Consider the following 17,893-nt stretch of genomic DNA (forward strand, 5'->3'; position numbering starts at 1 on the left):
TCGCTGGCTTCCTAAACATTTCTAATCAGAGTTAAACTCCTCCCCTTCTCTGTTCCTCCTCCTGGTCTCCAGGAGTAGTAAAATTGTCAAGAGTTAGCAGACCAACTAGACCTGAGAAGTCAATGTATTCACTTCTAGCTGAATTAGAACCCACATCAACATGTGTATTGAGAAAATATTACAAAGAAAACAGAAGCCTGAAATCTTACCTTGACGCTCTGGCGGCCATTCCTAGAAGCGGGAGAAACAAAATTACATTTAATGTGAAACATATTATTTTTTATAAATCTACGGTTCCTGACCATACAGTCAAAATAATAATCCAATGGTATTATGATAATGGTGTAGTTCAGCATAATAAATTCATGGAAGTATAAGCAAAAGAAAGAATTTCCTATTTAATTGGTGATATTTCATAAGCCATTTCTGATCAAGAGAATTAAGGTAAATATCTTATTTTGGAACAAAAGCTCTACTTACATTCTACTAAATGCACACCAATCTACTTCACTTTAAAAACGGAAATGGCAGACACTTTAAAATTGATATGCTAATGCACCATTCACCTGGCATTATTTTTGTCAACTCCAACAGCCATAATAAAGTCCAGAACCAAGGACTGTTTTCAAGCCTCCAAGACAACAAAAATAAAGGCAAAACCTTTGGACTAAGATATGCCTTTTCACTCACCAGAAACACCTTAGAAATCTTTTATTCAGTGTTGACTATTTGCTCAACTAACAAACAATTCCAACAAATCAGGTCCTATGATCTTTCCCAGATCACTAACGACAAAGGTTGTCAAATCAGAAATGAAGCAGGAAGGGCTGGCCCTGTGGCGTAGTGGTTAAGTTCAGCTCACTCTGCTTAGGTGGTCCTGGGTTCGCAGGTTCAGATCCAGGCATGGACCTATACCACTCATCAGTCATGCTGTGGCAGCGACAAACATACAAAATAGAGAGTGATTGGCACAGATGTTAGCTCAGGGCTAATCTTCCTCACCAAAGAAAAGAAAAGAAATCAAAGGGAGATGGCTAGAGAAAATGCACAAGCAACAATAGTAATGACAGCTAACATTTCCAGAAAAGCAAAAAGTCTTCCCAAACCTGAGTCATCTCCTGAAGACATCACTGAATTACTGCTCAGTAAAACCCAGGCGGGGCCCCAATTAAACAACATGTAAAGACACACTTTCTTGGCCTCTAGAACATATTTCCCCAATGAAAAGTTATAAATGGTCATCAGATGCTGAGTTCAGCCTGGAAAACTTGACAAGAATATCACTGCAGTATCAAAACACCACTTATAATATGTTTTCACAGGAAACGCATCCAGAGAAGGCCAATGGGAAAGTCACGGATGTTCCTCTAACATCACATGCTGCTCGGCAGACATTGAGCTTCCTCTACCTGATGACACCCTACCCACAGGCAGTGACAAGCAGGAGGAGCAATGAATGGCAACTGAGAGGAAGGATGAGGATGCAAGAGTTAAGTAACTCAGCTGAGGGGCAGGATCAGGACCAAGACAAGAGTCCCCTGAAAATCAGAGCAGAGGGGCATTTCAAATGAGAGAAGCAGTAGGAACATGAAGTGCTTTCCCCTTGTCCCGCTCCAAGCTCTGTTGTACTCTGATTCTCTTTCTTCTGAAGGAATCCCTTGGGCAAGGGGGAAGAAGATATCCCAGGAACCCACAAGAAAGACCTTTGCTTTCAAGGAATTTCCCAAGCAATATGCATGGGGAAAAATTCATTTACAATGATAGGTCCATTACAATTAAGAAGTTCAGAAATCTGTTCTTAATTTTAGAATGTTTGCACCCAAAAGTCTGCCACTTTGGTCAGTTTCAGTCATTTGCAAAGCTCACTTATACAGAATAATTTGTTCCCAGTTATGTTATATAACTGAGGGATTGGGTGGGACCATCACCAAACATACTCATGTCCTGCTCTCTCCACAATTAACATATTAAAAGAACCTAAAATATAAATCAAGTCCAAGGATGCCTTGGACATGAATGTGTGGAGAGATGAGGGGATATGGCAGAATGTGAACAGAAGATGCTTCTTTGTCTGGTATCAGAAATCATTTCACTTTATTAAGGTGAGTTATGCATATCAGTTAACTGTGCCGTAGAGTTGGTCTTAGTCTAACCATGTCTTCAAGTTTCATCCTGGTCTATTGAGAAAAGATTGCTTATACATGTTTGGTGAGTAAAATGCTTTTCAAAGAAAAGGGCATTTGCTAAACACAATAGTATACAATCAAACCAGAAAATTTTGTAAACAGATACATTAAGAAAAATAAAAAATTATCTTGTCCTCTACAGATAAGTACTTTTTCTTATCGTTCTATGGTAGTTTCATGCAGCATTTTTTTCATTCTAGGTATATATAGAAGCATATACATTTTTAAATACACTGTATAGAAGCTCATGGTTTCTGCTTTTTCCACCTGACATTAGCATTGTCCATTTCCTGAAATGTCTTTGAAACATACGAATTTTAAAAGCTGCCCGATACAGTCATCCCTCAGTATCCTCAGGAGATTGGTTCCAGCGATCTGGTATCCATCCCCCAACGGATACCAAAATCAGAGGATGCTCAGATCCCTTAGTTGATACAGAACCTGCACATACAGAGGGCCGACTGCATTTCACTGTGTGGATGTACAATAATTTAACAATTCTCCTACTAAGTGTCATTTAGGTTGTTGCTACATTTTCACTGTAATCAATACTGTCCTATTAAATATCTTCATACAAGGTCTTTAAATGCATGCCTTTCATGAGGATGAATTCATTATTTCATGAGGATAGATTACAAGAAGTGGAATTATATTCAAAAAAAGAAAATGAACATTTTTAAGGTTTCAGATAAATATTATTCACCTGTATCTAAGAATGGTTATGAGAATTCACAATTCCCTAACAGTGTATGAAAGAGGCTATCAAGCAGTTAATATTTATCTCTTTTTGATAGAAAGGATTTAGAGCTTGAAGTTTTCTTATGGAGTTTATAATTGTTTATTGAGTCCTTTATTAAAAAAGATTAGAATATGTTACAAAGTTGCTTCCATTTCAAACATTAATTTGTGTACTTGTTAATAATCTGAAAGGAAACAAATGAAAAGGCCAGTGACTATAAAACCCCCCTGCATATTTATGATTCAAAGTCTACCTAAAAGTACTGTAATATACTCACAGCAAGGACAGTGTTCCAGAAGTAAATGGCCAATAGAGCAGTTCCCAGGTAGGCAGCATCTTGAAGCAGGGCTCAATTTCCAGTTCACCTGGGACCCTACCAGTTCTTGTGTCTAATGCTGGGCCAGAATCTCTCTCAATCACACCTTTCTTTTGATAAGTTGAATTTTATCACTTGAAGGTCAACATAAGACAAAAAAAATTAAGTCAAAAGAAATATGACTTTAATCAGAAATAATCAACTTTTGAGGCTTGTATAAACCAAAGTGGTGATAATGTCTATGGTACTAATATGCGTAATTTCTCTAAGATCCTAGATTTTAATTTTATTACATTTAATGTAAATAAAGACAAAGGTTTCCACTTAGTATGTGCAGACTGCTCCTGAGAACTGTTCTACATCGAATGCTCTGGATTTAACTGTATGTTCTGGAAAACTAGATACCTTACTTAGTTCCAAATGTTGCCTTGAAGACAGTACATTAAACAAACAGAAGCATTCACTCAAAAGAATATGGCTCAACAGTGGGAATGAATTATTTACTAATTCACGCAACAACATGAGTGAATCTCAGGAACACTGTGCTGAACAGAATAAGACAGGTACAAAAGAGCACATACGGCACATGTTTATTTACATGAAGTTCTAGAACAAGCAAACTTAACCTATGATGAGGTTAGGCACTGACTGGGAGGAGGGTAAGGGAACATTCCGGGATGACAGTAATATTATATATCTGATGAAGTTGGATTATACTGGTATATGTATTTGTCAAAACTCAGATTTGTGTATTTCACTCTATGTAGTTTTACATTAAAATTAAAATACGTAAATAAATATTGAACTCTAGTTACTGGCAGGCATGCTGAAGAATTTAGGAAAAAATATACTCATGGCTGCAATTTAATTTGAGATACATCAAAAACAAGATGGACTGATGTATGGGTAGAGAAATGTATGGATAGCTATGTCATAAATCAAGTTTAGTAAAATGTTAGTGAATCAATGTTGCTGTGTGTTTGAAAATCCCCATAATAAAATGTTGGTGGTAATTAGCAAGACCAAAATGCCACGTCAGTGATTGTTCTATTGAACGAGAATTCCAAAAATAATTGTTATTAATGTACTAGATATTTAAAAAAATTTTAGCACATTCCCAATTGGGCTTTTTCTCAACCAGTTCATCATGGAACTGCAAACTCCAAGTACACACTGGACAGTCCTGCAGAGGTGCTACTCCAGGTTTACGTTTTAAGGGGCATGACCAAAGGGAAATAACCAGCCCCATGGCTTTTTTCAGGTAGAGAATGAGTCAATTGTGGTATATCCCATATCAAGGAGCCCTACACAGCAATGAAAAAGAACAAACTATTAATAAATAAAATATTATGGGTAAACATTTAAATGATTTTGCTGACTTAAAGAATACAGAGTGAAAAAAAATCCTATATGACTCCACTACATAAAAATCTATAAACTATACACCATTCATTGAGGGTAATGGGTGTGGTAATAAAGGGAGGTGAAGGCAGATGGAGGCGAAGGAGCCTGAGAAACCTTTTGGATGCGTTTGATATGTTTATTATCTCATTGTGGTGATAGTTACACGGCTGTACACATATATCAAAATTCAAAAAGTTGTATTCTTGAAATAAGTCCTACATCTTATACACCACCTTATTCCTCAATCTAGTAGCAGAAAGAAAAATTAAATTCACAAACTGTTAGAGTTTTTTATTTTCCTGACAAAACATTTCAAACATTTTTAAAAAAATAGTTAATAGAATTTAACTTACAAATCTTTAACCCAACTTGTTTTTTTTAATTTATTTTTAAATTTTTTTATTGCAGTAACAGTGGATTATAATATTATACAGCCTTCAGATGTACATCGTCATGTATTTCTAATTCTGTGTAGATTACACCATGTTCACCACCCCAAAACTAATTGTAGTCCATCACCACACATGTGAACCTAATCACCCCTTTTCCTCTCCCCCCTCCCCCCTTCCCCTATGGTAACCGCCAATCCAATCTCCATTGCTATGTGTTTGTTTGTCATTGTTTTTATCTTCTACTTATGAGTGAGATCACATGGTGTTTGACTTTCTCCCTCTGATTTATTTCACTTCACATAATACCCTCAAGGTCCATCCATGTTGCCACAAATGGCCGGATTTCATCATTTCTTATGGCTGAGTAGTATTCCATTGTGTATATATACCACATCTTCTTTATCCATTCATCCCTTGATGGGCACCTAGGTTGCTTCCAAGTTTTGGCTATTGTGAATAATGCTGCAATGAACCTAGGGGTGCATGTGTCTTTGTGCATCTGTGTTTTCAAGTTCTTTGGATAAATACCCAGCAGTGGGATAGCTGGATCATATGGTAGATCTATCCTTAATTTTCTGAGGATACTCCAAACTGCTTTCCATAGTGGCTGCACCAGTTTGCACTCCCACCAGCAGTGTACGAGAGTTCCCTTCTCTCCACATCCTCTGCAACACTTGTTTCCTGTCTTGTTAATTATAGCCATTCTGACTGGAGTGAGGTGGTATCTCACTGTAGTTTTGATTTGCATTTCCCTGATAGCTAATGATGTTGAGCATCTTTCCATATGCCTGTAGGCTATCCGTATATCTTCTTTGGTGAAATCTCTGTTCAGATCTTTTGTCCATTTGTTAATTGGGTTGTTGGTTTTTTTGTTGTTGAGATGTATGAATTCTTTGTATAGTTTGGATATTAACCCCTTATCTGATATTTGGTTTTCAAATATCTTCTCCCAATTGTTATGTTGTCTTTTCGTTTTGTTGATGGTTTCCTTTGCTGTGCAGAAGCTTCTTAGTTTGATGTAGTCCTATTTGTTCATTTTTTCTTTTGTTTCCCTTCCCTGGTCAGACGTGGTACTTGAAAATAGGCTGCTAAGACCAATGTCAAAGAGTGTACTGCCTATGTTTTCTTCTAGAAGTTTCATGGTTTCGGCTCTTACATTCAAGTCTTTAATCCATTTTGAGTTGATTTTTGTGCATGGTGTAAGATAATGGTCGACTTTCATTCTTTTGCTTGTGGCTGTCCAGTTTTCCCAACACCGTTTATTGAAGAGACTCTCCTTGCTCTATTGTAGGCTCTTGGCTCCCTTGTCAAATATTAGCTGTCCATAAATGTGTGGGTTTACTTCTCGGCTCTCGATTCTGTTCTATTGATCGGTGTGTCTGTTTTTGTGCCAGTACCATGCTGTTTTGGTTACTATGGCTTTGTAGTATATCTTGAAATCAGGGAGTATGATACCTCCAGCTTTGTTCTTTTTTCTCAGGAATCCTTTGGCTATTTGGGAATTTTTGTTGTTCCATATAAATTTTAGGATTCTTTGTTATATTTGTGTGAAAAACGTTGTTGGAATCTAAGCCAATTTGTTGTTAAGAAAAATAAATAAATAAATTACAAGGTTACCTTGGAATGGAAGCCTAGGTTTTCTTTTGTGTCTCCATGAACTACTTGGCTATAATCCTTTGAAAAATATCCCAAAATACACCCTTCCTGTAGGAATGAATGTGAAAAAAATTAAAATTCTATATTCTAGATATAAATAAGAATAGTATATATAGACATGAGCATAACTAAGGTAGGCAGATACTATTATAATTACACTGGTATTAACCTACCAATAAAAATTAAGTATAGAATATCCTAAAGACCAAACATCTAAAACCATTGATATTTTCTTTCAACATTCATTTTCATTTTGAACCAGGGCACATAATGTCAGATTTCTGAACTGCATAAAAGATTTGCATAAGAGAGGAATCTTGCACGTTCTATGGTTAAAACAATGAGAACCAAAGCTAGTTAGAAACACAACTCTTAGAGTGGCGAGCCAGAACTCACTGTCTATTTCACAGTATTGCTCCTAAAACAAGCAGAGCCAGCTGACCCAGAACTCGATGAGGACAGCAGGGGCCAGAGCCTGGCCAGGCTGCTCAAGAAACCTGCACTTAGGTCCCCTGTTGGCAGACAGGACCGAGTTCCCCTCAAAGAAATCCAAAGAAGCTGTTATTTAAACCACAGTGTGAAGCAGCAGGATGAAAAGGAAGGAACCACTGATGTCCGAGGTTTACTCACAGTCGAGTTTCGGTGACCAGGAGACCCCAGCAAGAGGAAGAGCAGCCTCTGCGCCTCCATGTCCTGGTTCTCTCAGGCGGCACTCAAGGTGCCAGGGAGGAGGTGGGGGCGGGACAGGGGTGGGGAGGGGGTCTGGGTGTGGGCAGGGTTGGAACTGAGAATGGGGACAGGGAGGGGTGTGGTAAAAAAGAGAGAAGTTGGGTAGGAAAAGGGCTGAGGGGGTGGTGTGGGGGGCACAGAGCAGACCAAGCCTGAGAGGGGTGGTAGGACGTTTCAGAGAGGTCAGTAGGTCAGCAGGTCAGTGGGACACAGGACAGGTGAAGTGGACTCTCAGGAGCAGCTGGAGGAGATGAGCCTCCTCTGAGCCTTCTCCTGTTGGGTGCGGCCTTAGCAACCCAGATGCTTTATAGCGTAGTGCCCCTTATCCATGGTTTCACTTTCCTTGGTTTCAGTTACTTGTGGCCCAAAAATATGAAATAGAAAATTCCAGAAATAAACAATTAATAAGTTGTAAATTGTGCACTGTTTTGAGTGGCGTGATGGACTCCCTCGCCGTCCTGCTCTGTCTTGCCCAGGACATGAATCATCCCTTTGTTGGATCCCAAGCCATTGACATAGTCTGCTCCTGACATCGAACCATCGATACGGTCATGGCTTAATGATCCTCCTTCTGAGTATGGTCAGAAGGTCAATACAGCCTAAGGTCATGTCACAATGCCTATGGCATTCACCTCACTTCACCTCATCAGGTAGGCATTGTATCATCTCACGTCATCACAAGAAGAAGGGCGAGTACAGTACAATAAGATACTTTGAGGGAGAAACCACATTCACATAACTTTTATTACAGCACATTGTTATAATCGTTCTATTTTATTATTAGTGATTATTGTTAATCTCTTACTGGCCCTAATTTATAAATTAAACTTTATCACAGGTATGCATGCATAGGAAAGAACATAGAGTATGTAGGGTTTGGTACTATCCACAGTTTCAGGCATCCCCTGGGGGTCTTGGAATGTATCCCCCTCAGATAATTGGGGACTGTGGTACTCTCTCTTGACCAATCTCCTGCCTTCCCCCGTTCCATCACAGTGGACCCCATGTGACCTCATTTATAGAACACCCCTCCCTGACCTGATTCCCCGCCACACCTGATCCTAATGACAGTTCCTCTCTGGAACCTTCCAGGACCTTGTGATTCTGGTCCTTCCCAACTCAAACCCCCTCTTTCTGGAACTCTCCTGATTTCCCCACAGTCAGCCTTGGGTGCAAACCATATACAACAAATGATGACGGAACTGCAAAAAGAATCAAATACACAAGCAGAGTAGGAGATGGTTACCCTCCCTCTCAGCAATTCACAGACTAAGCAGACAGAACATCAGTAGGGATGCAGAAGATTAGAACAGCAAAGCATCTTAGCCTGATAGAAATATATACAGAGAGAAATTATTACACCAAACAACTGTGGAGTATACATTATTTTCAAGCACATGTGGTACATTTACAAAAATTAAATAAAAATTAAACCTATTTGGATATAAAGCAAATCTCAATATATTTCAGAGGAATGAAATCACACAGAGCATGTTCTGAGATCATAAAGTAATGGTGCTGGAAATCCATGATAAAAACACAGACTGGAAATTTCCATAAGTTTGGGAATTGAGAAGTACCCTTAAGAATAAGGGTCAAAGACTATATTGGAACTGAATGATAATGACCATAATAACATGCCAATAAAATACGTCTCCACCTGCCCTGGGAATTCCACTCTGTGACAAGATTGTATGGTCTCAAAATCATCCCCGATTAAACACACAGGTTCACACCTGAAACAGTGATGAACATGTCACTTGTCTGTCACCCTGCTGCCTGTTAGCATCGACTTTACATTATAAACCTCAGTGGGGAAAATCCAAACTCACTCTCACGATTGATCTCCAGGAAAGTGAGCATTTTAAGAGAGAAAGCTCATCAGCTTCTCTCCTGGGGGACCTGGGGACAACACCCAGGGAGCTTGGTAGCACCAGGAGTGATGGACGGGGAGAGCCAAGCAGGTGGACAGGGGCTCAGGCACCCAGATGACTAGGACAAACCCCACTGGAGATCATCTCTCCTGGGCCCCGTCCTGAGCTCCCTAAGGCGCTGTTCTGCATGATTGCACACAGTGTTTCCCCAACTTGTTCAGGCCCATAGCAGCTTAAAATCATTGCTTTAAATCCCACCACTTTTATTATTATGTAAATTTATAGCAAACAGGAAATATTCTATCACTGTTATAATGGAAAATAAATGTCTTTTACCACAAATATAAAGAATTCATAAAAAACAAGGAAAACAAAAACAAAGACAACAAAACAACAGTGCCTATTAATTCTGTTTAGATGCTGTTGGCTGCCTAAAGAGCCCCAGAGATGGGCCGTCCTGGATACACAAGGAGAGACCAGTATAGAAGGCGTGGAAATCAGACCAGCCCAGAAGTGAACGGGACAGAGGCCCAGTCTGTAAGGGACTGGGGACTTCCATGAAGGGTGCCAGGGTTACCCTGATCATAGCTCCAGCAGGGACAAGGGGGAGAAGGAGAAGTGACAGAGGTTGGGGGCCGGGAACAGGGGAGATCATTCCTGCAGCCGAGGAAGCACTTGCTCCCCAAAGCCAGTGTGAGCCTCCCATGCAGGGGAGCCCTTCATGGCCCCTGGAGGGCAGGCCAGGAGCCTTGGGCTCGAGACCCAGCTGTGCTGCTTTCCAGCTGTGTGACCCTGAGCAGGTTTCCTTCCCTAAAATGAGAGTGTCCATGCCTGTGTCCAAAGACTGTAATAAGGACAAGAAGAAGCCTCATGCTGAGCCCCTGTGCACATCAGCATCATTATCTCCCAGGGGCATCTGTCCTCCCAGAACTGGTGCCTTGAAGGTGTGCAGCCATTAAAGCCCATAAAGATATAACCAAAAGCCCCACCTGTTAGTGGCCTGTGCTAAAAACTGCTTTTTCTCCAGAGGAAAAGGCTAGTGCTGTTGGCTACCTAAGCTTCACTCTGTTATCCTATGAGATTTGGGGAGCAGAGCACTGTGAACCACTCAGGGGGACCAGCCCCATCCATTAGCGCTTGTCACCTTCCTCAGATGCTTTATGGGGTTGTCCCTGACTTCACGTGCTGCTGCTGCTCCTTGGTGAGCTGGTCTCAGTCCTGGGACGGGAACTATGGGGTAAGGACAATAAACGCCTTCACCCCCTGCAGCGCAGAACCAGATGGGGGGCTCAGGTTGAGTGCCAACCACTTATACGGTTTGAAAAGTAAATGTTCATGAAGGAAAGGAAAGAGAAGTTGACTTTTGAGCCGACAGTGCTTAAGCGCATGGCGGCTTTGGAAAAGGATGGGACCTGGCTCAAGTCCCAGGACTTCCAATCTCCACTCTACACCGTGGAAACTTACTTAAGCTCTCTTAACCCCAGTTTCTTTCTCTGTGAAATGGGGGCAGTAAGGTTCATTCTTCACAGGGTTTCTGTAAAGATTCCATGAGATAATGCATATGAGACATCTGGCTAGTTTAAATTTATCATTATTCCTATCATTTTTCCTATGTATATATTTTTTCCTATATACATATTTACTATTATTGTATGTTTTTGGCTGAAGGCCAGTGGGTATTTAAGAAGTATTGGTGATTTATTATTTTTATATTATTAATTGCACAGAGCCTCATATACAGAAGATGCTCAGTAAACACCTGTTGAGTCAATGAATGCATGCTCTGGAGCCAGACTGCTTAGATTCCCATTCTGATTCCACCACGGTGTCATTTGAGCAACTTACTTAACTTCTTTGGGCCTCTGTTTCCTCATCTATAAGAGTCCTGAACTCATTAGGTTGTTGTGAGGGATAAATGAGCAGGCACATAATAAGAGTTCATTAAATATTAGATGTCAGCAGCAGCGGCCGCATTTTTAGTCGCAGATGAGGCCACAATGTCCCCTGGTGGCCAGACAGTGTAAATGCACACACACCAACTGTGCCCCGCCCCCACCCTAGGTTCTGGGTACATCAGAACTGGGAGTTTCCCCCTGCACCTGCCTTCCCCAGTGCCCACACACAGACACGATGACCTCTGTGTCCTCTTCCTCACCTCCCCCCAAACTGGCTTGGGCTGCTCAGCAAGCTGGGAGCTCCGCCAGGGCATTCTCCACCTCTGCAGGCCCCATGAGATACCTGGAGGATCAATGGTTCCTTTTCGGTTTCTGAGCAGATGCCAGGCCTGGGGGACCCAGCCCCTAAGTCTCATGTTTTGGAGGGTCACATCTTCCCTTGGTATGGAGGATAACTGTCACATGGAGCCAGATACCTGTGACCTGGCTTTGTCATGGGCCCAAAACATAAGACCTGAATTCCATGCTAAGAAATACAAGACTCATATGCTGCCCACAGCCGCTCATCTCACTGCCTCTGGTGACGGAGGAGGGCAATGTTCTGGCCTCCCCGAGCTCTAAGGCGTGGCTCAAGCAGCTTCCTCCAGCGTGAAATCTACTGGAAGCCTCAAGTTTTATCTGAAACATTCATGCAAATTCTGCATCCTATTCCTCATTATATTATCATGTTTTAGAAAAAAGAAAAAAAGACCCTCAATTTCCTAAATAAACATGGGAATCTGGTGCTGTTGGATAAGGTGACCTTATTTTTTCTTTTATTAAAAGTCACATTATTTTAAAAATCTTTCCCATCCTTCTTTCTGCCCTCCCCCCATGACTGCCAAGTATTTGTTGAACAAGTATTAAGTGCCTTCTATGTGCCAGACATGACTTAAGCTCTTAGGGATACAGCAGAGAACATCGTCCCTGCTCCCAGGTAACTTACGTTCTTGTGATAATAATAAAGGTTAACATGAAGTAAGCTGTTATGTTGTGACAAGCGTGGTGCAAAGTCATTTCTACACATTATTACACTTAGACTTCACAATGAGCTCAGAAAGTAGGCAGTTATTTTTCCCAGTTTTTCTCTTAAGGAAAACTGAGACTCAAAATGGGGAAGTAATTTGTCCAATGCCACACAGCTAGCGTTGGGGCCTCGAGGCTGAATTAATACCTGTTTCATTCTAAAGGTCACGCCATATGTTTTCTGGCATGTGGACTGTGATTTTAACACAGTCAATGAGGTTTTCATGAGATGATTTTCCTCTCTGAAGTTGAACATTGCCTCCTACACGTCCAATCGAATTACTGCCTCAGCGCATGGGTTTTCTCGCCACCCTAATGTGCAGATGCCACTCTAATGTGCAGCCAGGTGGCACATGGAGGTATGAACAAGGTCAACATTTCTGATACTTTGAACTAATTTAAAAATGTGAATCTGGTGATATTTTGAACTAGAAGTGACGAGACGCAGATTCCAAGTCTTTTAAGGAACAGCAGAAAGAACTTGCAAAAGGGCCTCTGCACCTCTGTGTCAGGGTTTCTGATTCAGTCATTCATCCATTTTATGAATACTGAGGGAAAGCTCACACTCTTCTACGCAAAGGACATCATGGTAAGCGAAAACACACATCCCCTGCCTTCATGGGGCTTACATATGGCAGAGCAAAAAGGTTTAATCAAATAATTGTGTAATAAAAATACAGCTCTGAAATACAGCCATGAGCCACATAACGATGTTTCAGTCAACAACAGACCGCATATATGATGGTGGTCCCATAAGATCAGCACCATATAGCCTAGGTGTGTAGCAGGCTGTACCATCCAGGTTTGTGTAAGTGCACTCTATGATGTTCACACAATGACAAAACCACCCAATGACACACTACTCAGAATGTATCCTTGTCATTAAGCAACGCGTGACTGCTCTGAAGTGAAGGACTGGGATTCTGTGAAGATACATGTATATATATATATATTTTTTTTTTTGAGGAAGACTGGCCTGAGCTAACATCTGTGCCCATCTTCCTCTACTTTATATGTGGGACACCTGCCACAGCATGGCTTGCCAAGTGGTGCTAGGCCCACACTCGGGATCCAAACTGGCGAACCTGGGCCGCCGAAGCAGAACATGAGAACTTAACCACTGTGCCACCGGGCCAGCCCCTGTGAAGATATATTTTTAAAGGGAATTAACTTCTTTTAGGCATCAAGGAAGCTTTCCCTAAGAAAGCCCTGCTTGCCCTGAGACCTGAAGGCTGAATAGGAATTCACCAGGTGAGGGGGCGTCCTGGGCGGAGGGAGCAGGTCGCACTAGAGGAACTCTCAGAAGGTTCGTGCACAGACTACAGAACAGGGGGTTATGATGCTGAGAGTCATCGGAAAGGTGGGCTTGGTCCAGACCTTCCAGGCCACTTAGAGTCAAGACGGTAATTGTCGCCAATATCCATTCCCCCTTCTCTGACATAGTAAGAAAACAAGCTGGGTTTAGGATGAATAATATGAGGCTCAGAGAAGCTAAACAACTTGCAAAGATCACAGAGTCACTTTGGTGGGAATTTTTAATTGAGATATTACTCAAACACCCCAAAATTTACCATTTTAAGTATATAATGGGTGGTTTTCAGTATATTTGTAAGGTCCTGCAACCATCACCACCGGAAGCACTTGCTTTTAAAGCACTACCTACTTTGGCCTCTTTTCATCCTTAGAAAAATTATTTTAAAATAATATTTTTAAATTGAGTTTAAAAATACACATTTCAAATTACACATATCTTTTTAAACAGCTCAATAAAATTTTTACACGTGTATGGCTCTGTGGAACCACCTACCAGATCAAGATGCTCAGGTCATCTCCAGCTGCCTAGCTGGCTCCCCATGTCCCTCCTACTCAGTATGCCTCCCCCAAAGTAACCACTAACCATTCTTAAAGCCCCATAGTAGGTATCAGACAGGCGCTGACTTAGAAGGGTCAGGTGTCAATCCTGCATGGTATGAAGCAAAGAGGCCTGACCAGATCCACACCTGCTCCCTAGGACAGGCCTCCTTCTCAGAGGTGAGCAGAAAGGTCCTGAGACGCCTCATCCATCTTGGAAGGGATGGCGGCCGCAATTCTCATGGCCCTGGTGGTGTGGGGGCTAGGAGACTTCCTTCCTGGCCATAAAAGACTCAGTTGGTTCCGACTGAACTGTGGGGAAGGGACCATTGGGATCCCCATTACCCCAGGCCCTCCATGGGCAGGATGATGCTGAGGGAAGCTGCATTGGCCATCAACACAATGATATTCACTAAAGAACTCACCGCTTACATCACTGATCGCTGTGACGGCTTTGTCATGTGTCAGCATGGTACCCACACACATTGCCTTTACCCATACTTAACGTCCACATGAAGACAATGACAGAGTCACACTTCCACCCATGATCCAACTATTCCTCGTACAACTGAAAACACATGAACTCTTTCCCTAGACAGATTTGCCCTTGGGTGATGTTCTCAAATATCGCTCTCTGCTTCACTCAGGGGTGCATGTTCCTGACCTTCCTTTCAACAGTCTTGTTGCTGGCCTCTCTTGTTGACTGTCCATGAGTAAAGATTTCAAGATGCCAAGAAAGTTGATGCTGGAGATATACTCAAATCACTCACAGAACAGCAAAGGAGGATGTCAGAGAGTTAGGCCAGTTACATTTGAAGGGGAGAAAATACACAGGAGGAGAGACGTTACAGGCCCTTCACAAAAGAAGGATAATTAAGAGAGTCAGTCTCCTGGGAAAATTTTTGAAACTCTCAAATATTTTTCATAAAAAAATGACCACCTTTATGATGGTGTTGTACAATTAGGAGTGAATCAAAAGATGTCATTATAGTTGACATATAATTTTGTCAGAAAATTTATACCCAAACTTCTCTCCATCAACACTTGACTCTTTGTTTATTCCAGGAATGAGCACATAGTTGCAATTGTTATAACTTAAATATTATTAAATATGAAGTAAACTTAACTTTAAACACTTCAGATTTTTTCAGGGCAAATTCTCAACCAAGTTTTTTTCCCCCTCAAACCATACTATTAAATTTTGGACTCCCATGTTTAAAATCAAATATTAAGGAGCAAAGGAAACAAATTATCCTCCCAAGAGAACAAAAAGAAAAGCCACAGACTGGCAGAAAATATTTGCAAAAGACACACCTATGGGGGCTGGCCCCGTGGCCGAGTGGTTAAGTTCGCGTGCTCTGCTTTGGCAGCCCAGGGTTTCGCTGGTTCGGATCCTGGGCATGGACATGGCGCCGCTCGTCAGGCCACATTGAGGTGGCATCCCACATAGCACAACCAGAAGGACCCACAACGAAAATATACAACTACATTCTAGGGGGATTTCGGAAGAAAAAGAGAAAAAAAAAAAGATTGGCAACAGTTATTAGCTCAGGTGTCAATCTTAAAAAAAAAAAAAAAGACATGTGTAAAGGATTATTAACTAAAATACACAAAGAACTCTTCAAACTCAACAGTAAGAAAACCACCTGACTTAAAAAATGGGCCAATGCCAACAGACACCACACCAGAGAAGATATACAGATGGCAAATAAGCGTATGAAAAGATGATCCACGTCATATGTCAGCAGGGAAATGCAAATTAGAACAACAGTGAGATACCATGACATAACTATTAGAACAGCCAGAATCCAAAGCACTCATGACACCAAATGCTGGCGGATGTGGAGCAACAGGGACTCTCATTCACTGGTGGGGGGAATGCAAAATGGTCCAGCCACTTTGGAAGACAATTTGGTGGTTCCTACAAAACTACACATACCCTTACCATGTGATCCAGCAATTGTGCTCTTTAGTACTTACAGAAAGAGCTGAAAAGTTTTAGCCACACAAAAACCTGCACATAGGTGTTCACAGCAGCTTTATTCATAATTTCCCAAACTTGGAAGCAACCAGGATGTCTGTCAATAGATAAATACATAAGTAAACTGTGGTACATCCAGACAATGGGATATTATTCAGCGCTATAAAAAAATAAGCTATCAAGCCAGGAAAAGACATGGAGGAAACCTAAATGTATATTATTAAGTAAAAGAAGTCAATCTGAAAAGGCCACATTCTGTATGATTCCAATTAGATGACATTCTAGGAAAGGCAAAATGATGGAGACTGTAAAAAGATCAGTGGTTGCTGGGGTTTAGGGGGGAGGGAGGGATGGATAGGAGCAGCACAGAGGATTTTTAGGGCAGTGAACCAGTCTGATGATACTATCATGGTGGATACACGTCATCATAAATTTGTCCAAACCCACAGAATGTAGAACCCAAGAGTGAACCCTCATGTAAACTACAGACTTGGGGCAATAATGGTGTGTCAATGTAGGGTCATCTACTGTAAGAAATGTACCACTCTGGTGGGGGCGTTGACATGGAGGAGGCTATGTGTATGTAGGGGCGGGGGGTATATGTGAAATCTCTGTACCCGTTGCTCAATTTTTCTGTGAACCTAAAAGTCTTTAGGAAAAGGTCTATAAAAAAAGTCATCCTCAGATTTCTACTTCTCTGAAATCTCTGTTTTTAGTTCTGTATGTGTCTTTCCTGTGGTTCTTTATCCACATACAAGCAAATGAATATTTTTATCCCATTATGCCAAAGCAGCCTCTCTATATGTAATTTTCACCTTGTTTCATTGAATTGCTGGGTTATAGGGTAGATGCCTGTCTACTTTTGCTAGACTGCCTCTCATGTGAATTGTACGAATTTACATTTACACTCCCACGACCAATGTGTAAGAATGCCTGTTTCCCCTCAGTCTTGCTGACAGAGTGTGTTTTCAAACTTTTGCATTTTTTGTTTATCTAAAGGCGAAAAATTGCATCTTCGTCAGTTTTAATCTGTATAAACCAAAACACCAAAGTGTTTTCCACAGCAGCTCCCATAAGTGGACAGACAACAGTGGGCCTGACCTCTCACTTTTGAGCTACTCTCACTTTAACAGTATCTTATACTCGCTACTCCCCTTTTTTAACCATAGATCAGTCAGAGCTCATTTGTGGGGCTCTTCAGGCAGGCAACAGCATCTAAATATAATTTAATACCTTTGTTCACCACCCTGTTTTGGTTTAATTTCAGTTTAGCTTTGCTTTGGTTTTTTTCTTTGGTTTTGGTTTTTGGTGTTTTTTAATGGTTTCTCTATATTTCTGGAAAGACACATTGGTTTTGCCTTTATATCAGTGAGAAGAACTTTAATTCTTACAATCAATCCTAATATTAAAAAGTGATAGGATTTAAAACAATACTTTTTAAGCTGCCATGGGCCTGAATGAGTTGGGGAAATACTGTGTGCAATCAGGCAGAAAAAAACCTTAGGAAGCTCAGCTCAGGACAGGGCCCAGGAGAGGGGATCAGTGGCGGGGTTTGCCCTAGTCACCTGGGTCCCAGGTCCCTGTTCCCCTCCTCCACACTCAGCACCAGCACTCCTGGTGCAACCAAGCTCTCTGGGTGTTGTGTAGGAGTCCCTTCAAGAGAAGATGATGAACTTTCTGACTTAAAATGCACAAGCTTCTTCGAGATCTCAAGAAGATAAAGCATGAGAGTCAGCTGGGTGTTTTTCCCATTTATGTGTAAACCCACACTAACAGCTAGTGAGGTGACAGAGACAAGTGATATT

General features: G+C 41.3%; 1 protein-coding gene across 1 annotated transcript in view; it reads left to right on the forward strand.

Annotated features, from left to right (window-relative positions):
• LOC139074901 (leucine carboxyl methyltransferase 1-like) overlaps positions 1-17,893 on the forward strand; it is a 161,791-nt gene that overhangs the window by 424 nt on the left and 143,474 nt on the right. The gene's annotated exons all lie outside the window — the stretch shown is intronic.

This window comes from Equus przewalskii, chromosome 12 (genome assembly GCF_037783145.1).
Source record: "Equus przewalskii isolate Varuska chromosome 12, EquPr2, whole genome shotgun sequence".
Lineage (NCBI taxonomy): Eukaryota > Metazoa > Chordata > Mammalia > Perissodactyla > Equidae > Equus > Equus przewalskii.